Source organism: Nasonia vitripennis (assembly GCF_009193385.2).
Source record: "Nasonia vitripennis strain AsymCx chromosome 1 unlocalized genomic scaffold, Nvit_psr_1.1 chr1_random0005, whole genome shotgun sequence".
Lineage (NCBI taxonomy): Eukaryota > Metazoa > Arthropoda > Insecta > Hymenoptera > Pteromalidae > Nasonia > Nasonia vitripennis.
In genome coordinates, this window is record NW_022279591.1 from 968,276 (window position 1) to 986,889 (window position 18,614).

An 18,614-nucleotide genomic window follows, 5' to 3' on the forward strand; every position below is an offset into this window, starting at 1 on the left:
TGTCCAGCAAAAATCTGCCATCATGTTGACATTCCATCTTCCTTGGTATCGATTCTCCATTACACTTATATCTTGATGAAATCGTTCTCCCTGTTCTTCACTGACATCTCCTAGATTAAGAGGGAAGTAATCAAGATGGGAATATAAGAAATGCATTTTATAACTCATCAAGCAACTCAAATTTTTGAAATTCTCCAACATTTGTTCAACTAGTTCCTGATCGTTCTCACTCTTTTTATTTCCTAAAAAGTTCTCACGAACAGTTTTAAAACTTTGCCATGCAGCTTTTTCTGTGTCGTTTATTTTTGTGATAAATGTTTCGTCTTCAAATAGAGTACGAATTTGAGGACCATCAAAATACCTTCTTTTAATTTAGCTTCACTTATTGCGGGAAACTTTTCTCCCAAATACTGGAAACAATCGCCATCTTTATCCAGAGCTTTGACGAACTGCTTCATGAGGCCAAGTTTGATATGAAGTGGTGGTAGCAGATAGTTTGATGGGTCAATCAATGGCGTACGTATAATGTTCCTCGATCCTGGTTCAAAATGTGTTCTAGTTGACCATACTTTCTTAACGTAGTGATTTACCCTGTCTCTACTATCCCATAAACACAAGAAGCAGAGATTTTTAGTAAAACCTGATTGTTGTCCTAAGATCATGGTTGCAATTTTAAGATCACCACAAATTTTCCATTGATGTTCCAAGTACTTTATTTTTTCCAATACAATTTCTAAATTTTCATAAGTCTCTTTCAGCTTAGTCGAGTGAGCTATGGGAATGGATGCAAACCTGTTTCCGTTATGAAGCAGAACAGCTTTCAGACTTCGTTTTGACAAATCAATAAAAAGTCTCCATTCCTCGTCTTTATACGTATTCGGTTTTATTGCATCGACTAAACCTTTAACATCTATACAATATACCAACGAATTCTCTTCATCGTTCGTAAAAAAATTCCTAAATTCTTTTTCTCTATCTCGATAAAAAGAGGCCGTTGTTCTTTTTGCTAACAGATTTTTCGTTTTAAGAACTGACGCTAGATATTCTCCTCCATCTTTAGGTAATCCTAAATTTCGAATAAGATCACTTAACTCTTCTTGGTTAAAGGTTTCTGGAGCTTTTCTTGTACTGGCTGGCAGGTATTCTTCGTTTGAGGATTCTTCGTCAGATTCTTCTTCAACCTCAGAACCTTCTTCGTCACAGGACTCATCAACTTGCATTTCTTCTACTTCGCCTGAGCGGTCCACATCCAAGGGTTCGATACTAACAGTTTTATCCCTGACTTCTATTCTCACAGGTTTTACTACTGAATAAACGTCTGCGTATACAATTTTAGATTTAGTAGCCGTATTAAAACCTTTGGTATTAGTCATACAAAAATAGCAGTCATTTTGACACGTTGGAGAAGACCATAACATTGGTTTTGTAAATTTCAAGTTTCTTTCTGTTTTAGCTCTTTGCCAGCGTGTTACCATCGTATAACATCTACTGCAAACTTTTTGTGGCACCCAGTTTACATTTTGATTGGCTACTTCAATACCAAAGCATTCACTGTAAATCAACTTAAACTTTTCAGATAATGACCTCATGTTTTTTTCTAATACATATTCTCCACACACAAAACAAAACAAAGTACATCTTTCCCGCAATAAGTGAAGCTAAATTAAAAGAAGGTATTTTTGATGGTCCTCAAATTCGTACTCTATTGGAAGACGAAACATTTATCACAAAAATAAACGACACAGAAAAAGCTGCATGGCAAAGTTTTAAAACTGTTCGTGAGAACTTTTTAGGAAATAAAGAGTGAGAACTATCAGGAACTAGTTGAACAAATGTTGGAGAATTTCAAAAATTTGGGTTGCTTGATGAGTTATAAAATGCATTTCTTACATTCCCATCTTGATTACTTCCCTCTTAATCTAGGAGATGTCAGTGAAGAACAGGGAGAACGATTTCATCAAGATATAAGTGTAATGGAGAATCGATACCAAGGAAGATCGAATGTCAACATGATGGCAGATTTTTGCTGGACACTGAAGAGAGAGATTAAAACAAATAACAAAAAGAGAAAAAGAAACCCATTGCATAGGTCATTTGAAGTAAAAAGAGTTCGTTACAAGAGAAAAAAGGAGTAAAGAAAGACATGGAGAGTTACTAAGCTAGTGGAAAAAAAGCAAAATAAGAAAAAAATATAAACGAAAGCAACTTTTCTCTGTGCACAAGGAAGATATTATGTGATTAAATAAGATTTTTTATAATTTTTCGGTATCTTTTTCCATTTTTGGAAAGTTTTGATATGACATTTTAATCGGTTTAAACTGTTTCTTCTCAGTTTGACCTTGAACTGACCTTGACCCTGACGTGATGGGGCCAAACTGATTCCGGATTTGGATTCAGCGACCAAAAAACATGAATATATGGCATTTTAATTTTTTTAAACATTTTCTTCTTAATTTGACCTCCAACTGACCTTGACCCTGACGTGATGGGGCCTAACTGACCTTATATTCGAATTCAGCGACCCGAAAAACATAAAGATAGATAGGTCTGATTTCTCGCGCAGACAACTTTTTTTATTTTGTGTGCCGGTGTTATTAGATAACCTAGTCGACTATTTTGATAATAATAATGCAACCACTTTATGCACGTTACAAGCTATTGAATGCTAGTTTTTGCGATGCGTCTGATTAACGATTAATCAGACGGAGGAACTTCAAACTAAATAATACTTGGAACAAAATTAATATTCTAGAAAAGGTAAACTAGAATATAAAAGGTAGCAAAAATAAGATAACTTTCTACATTAGATAACCACGGTTATTGGCTCCATACGCGTGAAGGTATGTCTTGGTCGTTGAGAGAGCTGCTGCAACTCGGCGAGGCCTTCTCTGGGAAGGAGCGGTTGGTCACGGGGAACGTGAGTCCTGAGATGACGGATGTAAGGCCCTTCCTCTCGCCATCCTGATGCGCAGTGTGGGCAGTCGCGTACTATGACGTTCCTGCGGCCACATCGGTAGCAGAAGACGGTGGCTGGATGTGGGCAATTGCGATAATGATGGCGTCTACTGCAGTTGAAGCATCCGTGTAGCGAAGGCAGGACGTTGACGTCATGGCCATTAATGCGCATCCACCCAGTGAGTGTTGGATCTCCCGCGCGTCTTCCGGATATTGCTTGCGCAGGTGGTGTTGTTGGCTCGACTTCCATCAAAGTGTCAATGATGACGTTAGCCCCAGCGTTCTCAATGCCATTCTCGGTGGCTTGTTCATTCCTTGGCGGGAACGGTCTCTCCGATGCTGTCTCTTTGGGTGTAGTTGGAGGTGTCTGGATCTTTGCGGATAGCTCTAGCGGGTGTTCGGGGGCTATGGCTTCGACGTGTACCTCAGCTTGAATCTGCACCGAGGTGGAGGCCTGCAGGGATCGAGCTAGATTTTCGGGTCGAGTCTGCGTTGCGGTGGAAACTAGCGACGGTCAAGTGAAATTCAACTGCAGAGTCTGCGTGAGCCATTTTTCACATTAAATTTACTTAGATCTATATAGGTGGAAACTTCTTGTTCAAATAAATAATACGTATTTAAATAGTGTCTAAAATTTATTGTAGATATGTATATATTATGTACTCACGTTAATGACAACTCTTTCACAAAAGTCATGATCGTGGGGTATTGGTTCAAAATGTGCAACACCCGTATACTGATTTTGAGAATTAGGACCATTATCATCTTGACTGATTAATTTTGGTAGTGATCTGTTAATACAATTCAGATATTAATAGAACTAAAAATAATGAATTATTGGATAGTAAGTAGATGCAACCATCATTGATTGGTATTTTGAAACAAAAAACCAAATATATTGTTACAGACTCACACGTCTGCAACGCCAACGGCGAGACAAGTCAGCGATAAGAGTCTGCTGAGCCGTACTACAAAGCGCAACGTCCGAATGCATCGCAGACGTTAGCTCCGCGTTTAAAGCTCTTGCTTGCTAATCTTAGGTCCCTGGGTTCAAACCCGTCCGCGTCTACTTTTTTTCGCTTTCCAACTCGTCTCCTGTCCGTCCTCTCTTTCTTACGTAACAATATTAAGTTTTTGATGTGAATAACAACTCTTTGGAATACTCATGTGAAAAAATATGTGGGAGGTTTGTAAACGTTTTGAACAGCTCATGAGGAGGAGAGCACAAGAGGGGAAATATAAGACTAATAACGCTCGCTTCGCTCGCAAATCATATATTTTTCATTATAAGTTGTTTTAAATTATGTGATTTTTATAAATTTTATTAATTTAAAACAACTTCGAAAAAATCTACTGAATGTTATAAATTTTTTAATGATTATCACCTGATAATCAGCTGATTATAATTATCATTTTATCTCATATAAACGTATATTTGTAACTATCAGCTTAAATAAAAATATGAAGCTGATATCACCTGATAATCAGCTGACGTTTTGATACGATTATCAGTAGATTATCAGCTAATAATCAGCTGATTGTCATCTGCTTTTTTCAGTAGGGATGTTTCGTTGTAGAGCATGTTTGAAAAGAAAAAAGTAGTCGAACATTATATTCGTTTATATAAAATATGTTAATAATTTTTTATTGTGGGGCAGGTTTTACAAGAATAAAATATGTTAATAATTTTTTATTGTGGGGCAGGTTTTACAAGAATAAAATATGTCAAAATTACTTCTTTTGCATAAAATATGTCAGTATAATATTTTATCATTTTAATATGGTTTGCGATGTGATGTGATAAGATTAAATACTTTTTTCAATATGTACTATTATCAAATATTTAAATTAATTTTTATAATGGTTTAGTAAATTTGTATATAATTTTGTTTGATAATTATTATGAATAACAATTAAAAACGATATGATGATTAAAGTGTAAAATAAGCAACAAAAATACTTATTATTACGACAAAATAATAACTAAACTTTACATACTACAACGATCGTACAACGAACGTCCGAACGTCGGCGCATAATGTAATATTCTCCGTTTTAAGTCAGCTTCCGCTGAACTCGGGATGGAGTCTCTCCCTTATTTATTTTAATATTCCGCGTAAATTTATTCAAAACCCTTCCCAAACTAATGAACGGGTCTTGTTGAACTGTAGGTCAAAGGCCTCCGACAAGCGAAGTCCAATCAACCCTCCAGTCAACTCGACAAGTTCTCCCAAAATATATTTGTAAAATAGGCAGCAGCGTTCGAAGCCTGCTCACTTTACAAATTCTCAAACCTTTAGATATTTATTAATTAACTTATATAATTTTCACTTACTTTTCTTGTTAGAAGATTGCAGCAAATTCAGAAATTTCTAGACTGTTAACTCCTTCCTTCTTGTTTTTAATAGATGATAAAATTTTTAGTGATTGATGTATGTCCCAAAAAAATAATTAAATGAACTTTACTACAAGTATGTTTTAGTAATGTATATTTTGAAATCTTAACAAATATGTTGTCCACTCTTTAGCCACCACGGCTTGTAATACAAAATTTTAAAACTTATATGTTGCTTGGGAGCAGCCACTTCGGCTGAACTCCTCGACCCGAATCTCCTACAGACTGAACTTTTCTTCGCACGCTTTTCTTCCCTTTGCCCCGCGTCGCATCTTTTCCATAGGCCTCATCCCTTTGGGTCCGCATCTGCGCCCTCTATATCGGTCATAGACCTTTAGCATCGCTACTTTCCGCTTGGCTACCGCCTTTTCCGATCTTCTTCCGTTCCACCTTCGCTATTTGCCTTGCCGATTTCCCGCAAGATGACCCTCCCTGTACCATTTTCAACTTTTCTATTTGTTATTTTATAATAATTTGTAAATTTTACATTTTTGCTTATATAATATAATAAATATCAACTATGATTTTCATTTATTATTGCAATCAATTCAAATTTATTATAACTTAATATTTTTAAATTTCAAACTTTATTACAATATTCTATTATTATTTAAACTTGATATTATTATTATAATCTAACTGCTATTTTTAACTAGTTTATTATAAACTATCTATTTAACTAAAAACATATCGTAAATCCTGTATAAATGTGCGAGTATAAATTTCTTTCTACACCACGAATACGAATTCTACTTTATCTTTGAAATAAATAAAATAAGGGCAGTTGCAACTTAATACTTTTCAACTGTCCATACTTTATATGAATCTAAATTTTTATGTTATTTATTATGAATATTCTACTTTTAAAATTTTAAATTTGCTTTGCACGGCTTCGCATTCTGTGGCGCAAAGACTCTAAAACTTGAGGCGCCAGATTGTCGCTCGCAATTTCCCCAGATACTTTGGTTTTTCCCGGCTGCGCACAAATTCTACGATAGGGCCGCTGCCCGCCGTATACCGATCCCAATCGCTGTACCTGCGCGCGCTCTTAATGGCTATTTCTTCGGACTGCCTAAATGCGCTGTCCGGACGCACGCCTGTTCTTAAGCTCTACGAAAAATATAATTTTTTATATCACGCAGCTGCGTCGTTATTTTATTTTATTTAAATTTTTATTATTTTCTTATTTAACCTATGACGTAACAAATATTGATGCTAACACAATAATCTTTGATTTTAAACCCCGAATCCCCCGGAAAAATTGTGCAAAGCGATCGATTTTGCCAATACTTTTATTACGGCCATTTTTGTGAAATTCCGTAATTAATATTTTTTGCTCTGTTAAGGGAGCGGCCCTGAAATAAAAATTGTGTGAATGGGTGTCTTTTTATACGACTTTTCGATTAGCATAACTGAAAATAAAAATAAATTGTGCAAAGTTTGTCAAATTTCAAAAAAACCTTAGGGGATGAAATATTTTTCATAAATAAAGTCAATTTTACACCTGAATAGGGGTGCGGCGCTGAATTGAAAAAGGTACCATTTTATTTTTTACGAAATTACCTTTCATTTGAGTCCTTAAATATCCAAAACAAATTGTGCAAAGCATGCTTTTTATGTAAAACTAGCCAAAAGACTCGCTCGTAATATCAAAATTGATATTTTTAAGTTATAACTCAATTGCAAAGAACGAACTAAATTTTAACATTTATAGGAGATATATCAAAACATACAATAAATCTCTCTGTATTATAAAAGAAACTTCGCTGCTGTCGCCGTTTCAAGAATTTTCCCCCGCATTTACTCCCCCTCAATTACTCTCCCATAATTACTCCCTTAGTCATATCTCTTCTCTCTATATTATAAATGTGTGCGTTTCCCCCCGAATTTCCCCCCTGAAGTCATGAAGTTTTGAACAAACATTGCTACGTTTAAAAATTGAATGTTCCTGCGAAGAAAAATTTAATAACAGCATCTCTCAATAAATACACCGCTATATCCATATAAAATGTGTTAAGATTAACGAACTTTTGTATTTTCTATCGCTCATTGTATCGATAGTGTTAATGTACACGCGTATGGTCATTGCTGCCCACTAACGCGTCAAGCCCTCGAGCTCAGCAGATCGCTCCGAACCTCCGAGCAGGCCACTCGTTGCGCACCTTTGTTTCTTTAATAAATAAAATTCATTCTTCTCAACCTGCGTCTACTCATTTAACCTGCGTGCTTCAACAGGTTATGGGCCCAGATCATCGTGATTCTGACTGTGAGGTTAATACGACACTTTGTGAGAAGTTTTTTCGCACTAATGTTTTTTTTTCGCACCTGTGTGTTCCTCTTTGTGCTGAGTATTCAAGATGTCGGAAATATCGGACCTCAGGAACATCACAAAATTCAATGGACAAAATTTCCAGCTCTGGAAATTCCAGATAAAAGCGATACTCTTGGCTCACGATCTTCTCAACGTTGTCGATGGAACGGAGAAAAAGCCTGAACCACCAACTCAAGTAGTAGATAATGGCCAAGATACTTAGGACTCTACCGACCAAGTTCAGCCCTTTTGTCTCAGCATGGGACAGTGTGGCGACGACGGACCAGACGCTGGACAAGCTTCGAGATCGGATACTTCGAGAGGAAGCCCGGATGACTATTATGGACGACGTCAACACCGCTTTAGCTGCAACAAACATCTCTAGTCAAGATCGAAGCAAAGATAATCATCGTTCCAGCAACGCGAACGGAGACAATCAGCGTAAGAAAGATAAATTCTGTACTTTCTGTAAAACGAGCGGACATCTCGCGAAATACTGTTTTGTTAGAAGGCGTTTGAACAAATCCAGTAAAGCGCCGAGCAACGACAAGGGCGAATCGTCGAACTCGAATTCCGCGAATTTCAGCGCGTTCGTAGTTTGCGAGGAATCGAAGACAGATAACGCGAATGTTTTGATATCCGCTCACGACACGACTTGGTTCCGAGAATCGGACAAAAGGGACTCTTGGATCCTTGACAGTGGCGCCTCTCGTCACATGTGTTTTCGTCGTGATTGGTTCGCGGAATTCGAGCCGTGCCGAGACGAGTTTGTTTACTTCGGCGATGGGGCAAAGGTGAGCGTTGACGGTCGCGGTGACATTCCTATTAAAAGGTTAGTTAACGGAGCATGGCTCGATGGCATGATTAAAAACGCATTGTATATACCCACTCTTAAAAAGAACTTAATGTCTACCGGCGTATGTATGTCAAATGGATGTCTAATTAATTTTAAGGAAAATGTAGCTACTATCCACTCGAATGACAGGAATATTATGGCGCAAGGCTTAAAAGAAAGTAACAATTTGATCCGCATGTTTATAAAATCTGATAATAAAATCGAAACGAATTATGCAATTAAGGCACCATTGAAAGTATGGCATGAATGCCTCGGCCACGTGAATCGAAGTTTGATTGAAAAGATGCTAAGAAATGCAGCAGTATCTAGCGTGACTTTGTCCGATAAAGAAGATTTCTTTTGTGAAAGTTGTCCGCTCGGTAAACAATTCAAACTTCCATTCACAAAAGCCGAAAAAGTTGTTGATGCCGCCCCTGGTGAAATTATTCAATCCGACCTTTGCGGCCCAATGCAAACTCCGTCCGTGGGAGGCGCAAAATATTTTTTGCTTTTCAAGGATGAGTCGTCTGGATTTCGCAGGGTGTACTTCCTGAAAAATAAGAGTGATACGTTTGATGCGGTGAAAGATTTCGTCATTTTAACTAAAAATCATTTTACAGAGGAGATCAAAGTTTTACGAACCGACAACGGTACTGAGTATACAAACAAAAACGTCCTAAATTTCTTAAAAAGAAGGGGAATTAAGCTAGTCACGTCGGCACCATATACACCTGAACAAAACGGCCGGGCTGAGCGCGAAATGCGCACAATCATCGAAAGTGCACGTACTATGTTTCTGGCGCGTAATTTGCCGAAGAATCTTTGGGCTGAAGCCGTGAACATATCGGTGTACACTTTAAATAGAACGCTTGGTGCTCGATCCGATACTGCAACGACGTTTGAATTGTGGACAAAAAAGAAGTCTAATTTGTCATACATGCGGCAGTTCGGATGCCCTGCTTTCGTACTTGTTCCCGGTATCTTCCGTAAAAAGTGGGATGAAAAATCAAAGAAACAAATTTTTATCGGTTACGAGAACGATTCAGAAAATTACAGAATACAAAGTTTGTCGAGCAACGTGACTGAAAATGATGCATGGTTCCGTATCGACAATAGCTCCGAAAAAGAGTACATAGATGAGCAGGACAATCACGATGCTGACCGAGACGATGATGCGCGAATAGCCGATCCCATCGATGATGAACAAATTCGCGATCCAGATGCTGACGGACGCGCGTCACCACAAAACGGGGACCGAGTGCCTACGCCTCCGAACGTACGGACAGAAGCAGAACCGTACAATTTACGCTCCCGAGATACTATTCGTTTACTGAAAGAGTACCAGGCTTGTGTGGCTTTCAACGAAGCACCGAATAATTTTCGAGAAGCTTTAAACAGAGAAGACTCCGAATTGTGGAAACGCGCTATTGATAAAGAGCTTGAAGCTCATGCGAAGAATAAAACGTGGGAAATCTCGAAACTGCCTGAAGGGCGAAAACCGATATGTTTTAGTTAGGTATTCAAGATAAAAAATGAAAAGCTCTGGGAAACGCCACGCTATAAAGCGCGTCTGTGCGCTCAAGGTTTTGCGCAAATTGCAGGCGTTGATTATGACGAAATCTTTTCCCCCGTAGCACGCTATGAATCAGTACGCGTATTACTCGCGATAGCGGCAAAAGAAAACCTAGCGTCATTGTAATTCGATGTAAGCACCGCTTACTTAAATAGTGACTTAAAGGAGAACATATACATGCGAATTCCAGACGGCTTAGATATAAGTGATAAAAATGTCGTGTTAAAACTAAACAAAGCGATATACGGATTGAAACAATCTGGGCGTTATTAGAATAAAAAATTTGATAGTTTTATAAAAGGACTAGGTTTTTCGCAAAGTACGGCGGATAAATGTATTTATACAGGCTTATTTGATGAAGTCAAAGTCTACCTAGCTTTATACGTCGACGACGGGCTATTGTTATCAAGCGATTTTGGTGTTTTGGAAAAATTGTCAAGTGCTTTTAAAGCTAAATTCGATATTACTGTAAGTGACTTGAACTCGTTTGTAGGGATGGAAATTACCCGCGAAAAAGACTCAATCTTTAGTAGTCAAAGTATGTATATTGACAAGATCCTGCGAAAATTTAAAATGAACGATGCGAACATTATAAAAACACCCGTTGATCCACATGTCAGATTAGTGAATCCGCCAAACCAATCAAACATAAATGTTCCATATCGTGAAGCTGTCGGATCACTCCTTTTCTTAGCCATGATCTCTAGGCCGGACATTGCGTATGCAGTCGGCATTGTGAGTAGATACTTAGACAATCACGATATGTCACATTGGCAAGCTGTAAAACGTATAATGCGATATATTAAAGGGACGAAGCATTACGGGCTTTTATTCCAAGCAAATCAAAAGATTGACACATTAGAAGATTACTCCGACGCTGGTTACGCAGCTGACCTTGACACGCGACGATCTACTACGGGGTACGTTTTCCTTATGTACGGAGGCTATGTAACATGGTCATCCAAGCGGCAAGGCTCCGCCAGCCTAAGTACCACCGAAGCGGAATTTGTAGCAGCCAACGAGGCAACCAGAGAGCCAATGTGGTTGCGAAAACTACTATCCGATGTTGGACATGGATGTACTGCACCTACAATTCTAAATATAGATAACCAAAGTGCGATAAAATTATCGAGAAATCCAGATTTTCATTAAAGGTCCAAGCACATCGATGTTCGACATTTTTTTATTTGCGAGAGGTTACGAGATATTGTCATTAATACTAAGTATATTAATACGAAAGATCAGTACGCTGATATTTTAACAAAGGCGTTGAGCGCTGAAAAATTTAATTTTCTCTTAATTTTCTCTTTTCACCAGATTTTTTTTCTCTCTATATATCTCTCTATATTATAAAAAAAGTTTCGCCGCCGGTTCAGAAATATCCCCCCCCCCCCTAATTTTCCTCCCTAATTTCCCCCCCTAATTTTCCTCCTAATGTTCCCTAGCTGCTTCAGAAGTTACGTGCGCGCGTCCGAGTGTGTTTAACCCTTTTACCCTCCCCTACGCCCGTATAAACCTAATTATTATCATCTTTGTGTTTATCCGAAAAAAAAACCCCAAAAGAAATATGTGCAACTTCTATTTTGATTAAATTATCTTTTCACATAGATCCTATGATTTTTCTTATAATGTTTCCTTACGGAGATATAAGATGAAATCCAATGTTTAAACAAAATCATAACAATGATAAAAATGTATCTCCTTTGCAGTATTATTCATATCGATTAGCTTACAGGCCTAAATTAAAATTTAGTTCTATTTTATATTTTGGAAGATTAACTCAAAAGTATATATTATATTCACGCTTATATCATATCGAATATTGTAGACTGAATTTTTTAAGATATAATCAGAAAAAAATACGTGTAGAATGTTATCAAGGTCTTGTTAATCACGTAACAAAAAGAAAAATAGGCAGCCAATCGGATATATTTGTTGCGATAACAACTAATCCAAAATGGCCTGAGTTGAAAACAGTACTAAAAAAATTTCCGCTAGAAACTTCATGCAATGATATTGCAACAATTACTGTTAGATTATTTTTTGGTAAATTTTGAGCAATCCTAGTTGATATTCTGAGTGGGAATATTTTTGGAAAAATGATTACTTATGTATACGTAATTGATCCCTTTAATCCAACTCTTGTTAGAAAATATAACTGCCATATTAATGTTAAATATTGTGCATCTATTATGAGCATAGAATATTTATACAAATATTTACACAAAGGACATGATCGTTCTTTTATTAAAGTGAGTAAAAATTATGAAGATAAAGCAATATACGATGAAATAACAGAATACATGGATTGTAGATATGTAGCGCCAATGGAAGCTGCATAGCGTATTTAAGAATTACCAATTTGTGCTTGTTCTTATAGTGTAGTTAAATTAGCTATTAATATACAGAATCAAAAACCAATCAAACAACAATTTTTGATGAACACAACATTGATATAGATTTTCTCAATCACGAGACAACTTTAACAGCATGGTTTCAACTAAATAAAATTGATAATTATGCCAGAAATTTTTGGTATTGTGATATGAAAAAGAAGTGAACTAGACGTAAAAACTATTCAAATACTTTAGGAAGATTAATCTGTGTGATTGCTAACGAACAAGAGTTATTTCACTTAAAATTAATATTACACAGAGTTAAAGGGGCAACCTCATTTGATGATTTAAATAACTTTGAAAATAAAACGTATTTAACATTTACTGAAACAGCAATAGCCATGAGATTAATTGAAAATGATGAAAAATTTTTTCATATATTTCATGAGGCATGTACAATTATGTTACCAGAGCAATTGCGTTTGTTTTTTGCTTGGTTTTAACCAATTACCATTAGCATGAACTGTTGGGAGAAATACAAGAATTTTTTTTGTGAAGACTTTGTAGTAACTTAAATTCATTTGCATAGCATGAAAATTGTAATGTTTTTTTGTTATTTAAGTAAGCTAAATAAAAACTAAAAATTGTATAGCGTAGGTTGCTTTTCTTTTTTACCTTCGCTTTACTTTTTCAATTTCTGAACCAGCGGCAGTAAAATTGTTTTTATTGTAAAAAAACGCGTTATCCTCGAAGACACTGGCACACCAATTTGCAACGAACGTGGGGGTTGGCGAGCAAAGCGAGTAGGGGGAGTACCCCCTAGTCTAATTAAATGTAATAATCAAAAGTTATTATAAAATTAGAAAAAAGATCAATTTATATCTTATTTGATATACAATCAAGGACTCTGATGCTCGTTGTATTTCATTCCTAAACTTTTTGAATATAGTTAATACAAAGAAAATGTATTAAAATTTTTAACTATTTGTAAAATTAATTTGATGAATTTTATTTAATTATCAATTTTATAAAAGTATCATATTCGGCATTAGTTTTTTTATAAAAATAATAGAAATTACATACGTGTTATTGGGGTGCGTTGTAGCACGGATTGGAAATGTTTTAATAAAGTTTGATGATTTTAATTTTATTATTTTATATTAGTTATAATATAAAGTATACTCAAAAGATTGTATATATACATTATAATAAAAATGAATTCTTAATTTTTATTCATCTATTAATAAACGAATATTTCATTTGAATTGTATTTTATAAGAAAATTATATTGTGCATTTGATGTTTAGTAAATTATAATTAAAGTTAAAAATGGCTTTTGAATGTTGGTGACGGAATATTTCTAACTAATTTTGAAAGTATCAACGAAGTAGTTGAAATACTAAAAGAAATTTTATGCACTAACAATATTATTGATAAAACTTAAGGTAGTCCCCATCAAAACGATCAACATTGATTCAATGCTGATTTCAATCTTGATTTCAGTCTGAAATTAGCATTGATTCAATACTGAATTCACATTGAATCAACCTTGAATCGTTTTGACGTGGGATGCTAACGTTGTCGAAATTACGTTGATGCAACGTGGATTCAGTATTGAATCGACGCTAATTTCAGACTGAAATCAGTATTGAAATCAACATTATTTCAACATTGATCCCCCGTCGAGACGATCAACGTCGAATCAATGCTGATTTCAATACTGATTTTAGTCTGAAATCAGCGTTGATTCCATACTGATTCAATGCTGAATCCACGTTGAATAAAAGTTAAATTAGTTCAAAAACGCAACGTGGATTTAGCGTTAATTTCAGACTGAATTCAGTGCTGGATTTCAGGGTTCAATCAGGGTTGAAAATTATAAAAAAAAATCGCCGAGACCTGAGCTCGAACCCAAGACCATTTGAATAGTAGACGGTGATTTTTTTTTCTAATTTTTAACCCTGATTGAACCCTGAAATTCAGTCTGAATACAACGCGTTGAATCAACGTAGATTTCGACAACATTAGCATCCCACGTCAAAACGATCAACGTTGAAATAATGCTGATTTGATATTGATTTCAGTCTGAAATCAACGCTGAATCCACGTTGCGTTTTCGGACAAATTCAATGTTGATTCAACGTTGATTAAACGTGAATTCAGTATTGAATCTATGCTAATTTCAGACTGAAATCAATATTGAAATCAGCATATTGAATAAAGGTTGATCGTTTTGACGGGGGTAGCTTTAATAAACAAAATATTAATAAAAGAGTAATTTTATCTCCAAAAATATAGATGTGCAAAGTATTAATAATGAAATTATATCAAAAATGAAAGGTAAAGTTGAAGAATATATTAGTATAGATTCAACGCTTAACGATAACGACAAAATTTTAAGAACTGATTTATCATTTGATTTTGTAAATTTACTAACACCAAATAGTCTTCCATAAATTAAAATTAAAAGAGGAAGCAATTGTTATATTATTGAAAAATATAAATTTTAATGATGGATTTTGTAAAAGGGACAAAATTAAAAGTTGATGCAATGTTCAATGCAGTATTCGTGCAAAAATAATTGATGGGAATAAAATGGGAAATAAAGTATTGATTATTTAATATAAATTTAATCTAAATTACATATTAAAAAACTCGTTCCTAATGTCGCTCGTATAATATATTCTGCAATAGTGATAAAATTAAAGTTTTGTTAAAATCTTATTTCCTAATTTTTGATGATATTAACAAAAAATGTCTTGATGATGATCATAAAATTTTTATTAATTGGCTGTTTCCAAGTAAAGATAATTTACACATATCTTTTGAACAAAAACAGTATCAAACTAATTCTTATGATTGCGGTGTTTTTGCTATAGCATTTACAGTCTGGAAATCTTAACTGTCATATTTAAGAAATCTAAGTGTCGCGGACAATGAAAGCTTAATCAATATAACTTGAGAGTTATTTAAAAAATTAAGAAGTATTTTTTAAATTTAGATAGCCTCTCAGAACTTAGTGAAAGCCTTTTTGAAGCTTGCATTAAATTTTGCTGAAACTTTCATGAAATCTTTTAAGAAGTTTTTTGAACGCTTACTGTAATCTTTCTCAGTAAGTTAAACGGCTTCCAAAAAAAAAAATGGCAAAAGCTTTCAGTAAGCTTCAATAGACATTCACTGAATCTTTGATAAAATCTTTTAAAAATATCCCTGGAATGTTTAAGTAATCTTTCCTAAAATATTTTTTACGTCAAAGTGTCGCGGTCATTTTTATCTTCCAGGAAGATTACATGAAAGCTTTTCAAAAGATTTTACAAAACTCATTCAAATAATTTCACAATATTTGTGAAAGCTTACTGCAATCTTTCTCAGTAAGTTGAATGGCCTTTCAAAAGTTTCTCAAGCTTTCAGTAAGCTTTAATTCATATTACTGCAATATTTAATAAAATATTTTAAAAAGATGGTAGTAGTAGTACTAGTAACTAGTACACTAGGAAATACTAGTAACTAGTACACTAGGAAATACTAGTAACTAGTACACTAGGAAGTACCAGTAACTAGTACACTAGGAAGTACCAGTAACTAGTACACTAGGAAGTACTAGTAACTAGTACACTAGGAAGTACTAGTAACTAGTACACTAGGAAGTACTAGTAACTAGTACACTAGGAAGTACTAGTAATGTCGGCTGAAATATTTCTGAGGTTAAAGTGTCGCTGACATTTCCGTCTTACAGGAATGTTACACGCAAGCTTTTTGAAAGGTTTCCAAGCTTTCGTGGATGCTTCCAGGAAGCTTCCCCTAACCTTCCATGCTATGTGGGATTTGCAGTCGCTATTGTATTTAATATTTGCCCATTTAATGTACCATTTGATATTAGTAAAATTCGAGAACATTTTATTAGAATGTATGATACATTTACTTTTTCATTTTCAAAAGATTCTAAAAATAAAATTAATTTTGACAATCGTAAGAAACGTTACTCATGCACTAAAATTTTCAGAATTCAAATCAAATTTTGATAAAATTAATATTGAAGAACTTGAGGTATTATATACAGAAAGACTTAGTTAAGAACAGCAATCATCAATTAACTCTTTTAGAAGCACAATCAAAGAAAAAATAACTGCTAAAAATTAATCAAAAAATAATATACTAATAAGTTTAGCTAATAAAAAAACTGATAATTGTACCTCATCGTTTTAAAAAAACCGACCCCATCGATGAGGATAGCAATGATATTTTTTCAACGATACTTTTATTAAGTTGAAAATAAACGTTAACGTTGTATTTAAATTTTTATTCAACAACATTTCTTTACAGCCTTCTTTAAAATAAATGATACATGCATATGTAATTTCTATTATTAAAAAAAAAAAATTTCGAATATAATACTTTTATATAAAATTGAAAATAAAATCAAATTCATCAAATTAATTTTACAATTGTATTTAAATAGTCAAAAATTTTAATACATTTTCTTTGTATTTACATATATTAAAAAATATATAAATTGATTTACTTATTAATTTTATAACTACTTTTGATTATTACATTTAATTATATTTATCATATGTTTTCATATATCTTCTATAAATGTTAATATTTAGATTGTACTTTAATATGTAATTTACGGTTTTTTGAATTAACAAGATACAATCTGGTAAAAATTGGTTTGTATAACTCTTTTCTTGATGTACATACTTTTGCTTCCTTCCTAAGGAAGCCTTGTAATAGTAAATTTTTGAGTTTGTGTAAAAAAAAATGTAGGAAGTGTGTTTTGATACATTTTTAGTCAAAAAATAGTGTTTTTAGAAAATGTCCGTACGGATGTATGTGTGTGTGTGTGTTCGTTCGTAGACATCTGTATCTCAGCTTCTACTCAGTGGATTTTAATCCACCAACTCTCATTTTCTTCGTTTTTACTATAACATGATGGGAAAACAGTCCGTTTTACATTTTGTAGGCGCGTTTTTTTTATAGCGATTTTTTTAGTTTTGAGAATCTAGTTTTGTCCAATAAACTTATTGAAAAAGTTTATAAAAGTATAAAATTACCTATCTTTTTACCGCGGAGAATTCATATTATCGTTCGTCGTTCATTTATTATACACCATAAAGTGCAATTTTTTGAAACCGTTATAACTCGAAAAGTAAATGTCGAATCTTTCTAAAAAATTATATGATTATTGAAGGTAATTATAACTATATAGCATATATATCACTTTAATTTTAAGTCATTTTATGGAGCAGATCCGGAGAAAAACATCAAAAACTGAAAAAAGTCTTTTTTCTATGGGGCGCGATAACTGGAGTGAAAGGCAATAATCGAGTTCAAATTTTGGATTTAGTTAGCATTGTATAGCACCTTGATCCCTTTTCTTAGGTTTTTTATGAAACCAGTTAGTTTCAAAGATATTAAGCTTCTAAATTTTTTTTCTCACCCTGTATACTCTATATAACTGAAAACTGCATCGCTTCGATCTCAGCTTCTATTGAATGGGTTTTAATCTATACCTAAGCTCGTTTTTTTCTGTTTTTCTGTTTTACCAATTCGTTAAAAACAAGATTTTCAGTTACGCATGTGTGTTTTTTCATGGCGATTTTTCGATCACTATTTTATTATTCATTTGAACCCTTTTTAGATTTTATTGTATGCACTTTGATGTTCATAGATATCAGAATCTGAAATTTGTTAGTCTTCGTGGCAAAAACGTGAAATCCGTTAGTTTTCGTGGCGAAAATGTGAAATCTCATATTCTTCGCGGCAACTACTGAAATTTAATGCTCTTCGTGGCAAAGACGTGAAATCTCATGGTTTTCGTGGATGGAAATGAAATCTCGCAGTTAAAATTACAAATGCAATATTCCACCATGGTAATAATATCAATTCAGGACATTATACGAACATGTTACGGAAAAATAATAAATGGATAAGGGTCGACGACTTAAATGTAATAAAACAAAATTGGCCTAAGTACATTAAAGATGCTTATCTTATTTTATTAGAAGAAATATAATTCATTAAATAATATGTATCCATCAACAATTGAGAAATGATTCTAAATAAACAAAAAAAAGTGGATTAGGCCTTTTTGCCTAATATTATCCATTATATTACATTTTTTTGTTCTATTACACTAAAAATATGCTATTAAATTAATGTAAATCGGGTGGAAAGTATCACTTTTCCACACTATTGGTTAATTA

At 34.2% G+C, this 18,614-nt stretch overlaps 1 protein-coding gene across 7 annotated transcripts in view; it reads right to left on the reverse strand.

Annotated features, from left to right (window-relative positions):
* The window catches only part of LOC100114114 (potassium voltage-gated channel protein Shaker), a 594,961-nt gene that overhangs the window by 496,500 nt on the left and 79,847 nt on the right, over window positions 1-18,614 (reverse strand). For all 7 annotated transcript variants that reach the window (XR_004345121.1, XR_004345120.1, XR_004345122.1 and 4 more), the window contains exon 2: window positions 3,623-3,746. The gene's annotated coding sequence lies outside the window, so the exon portion shown is untranslated. The remainder of the gene's footprint in view (window positions 1-3,622; window positions 3,747-18,614) is intronic.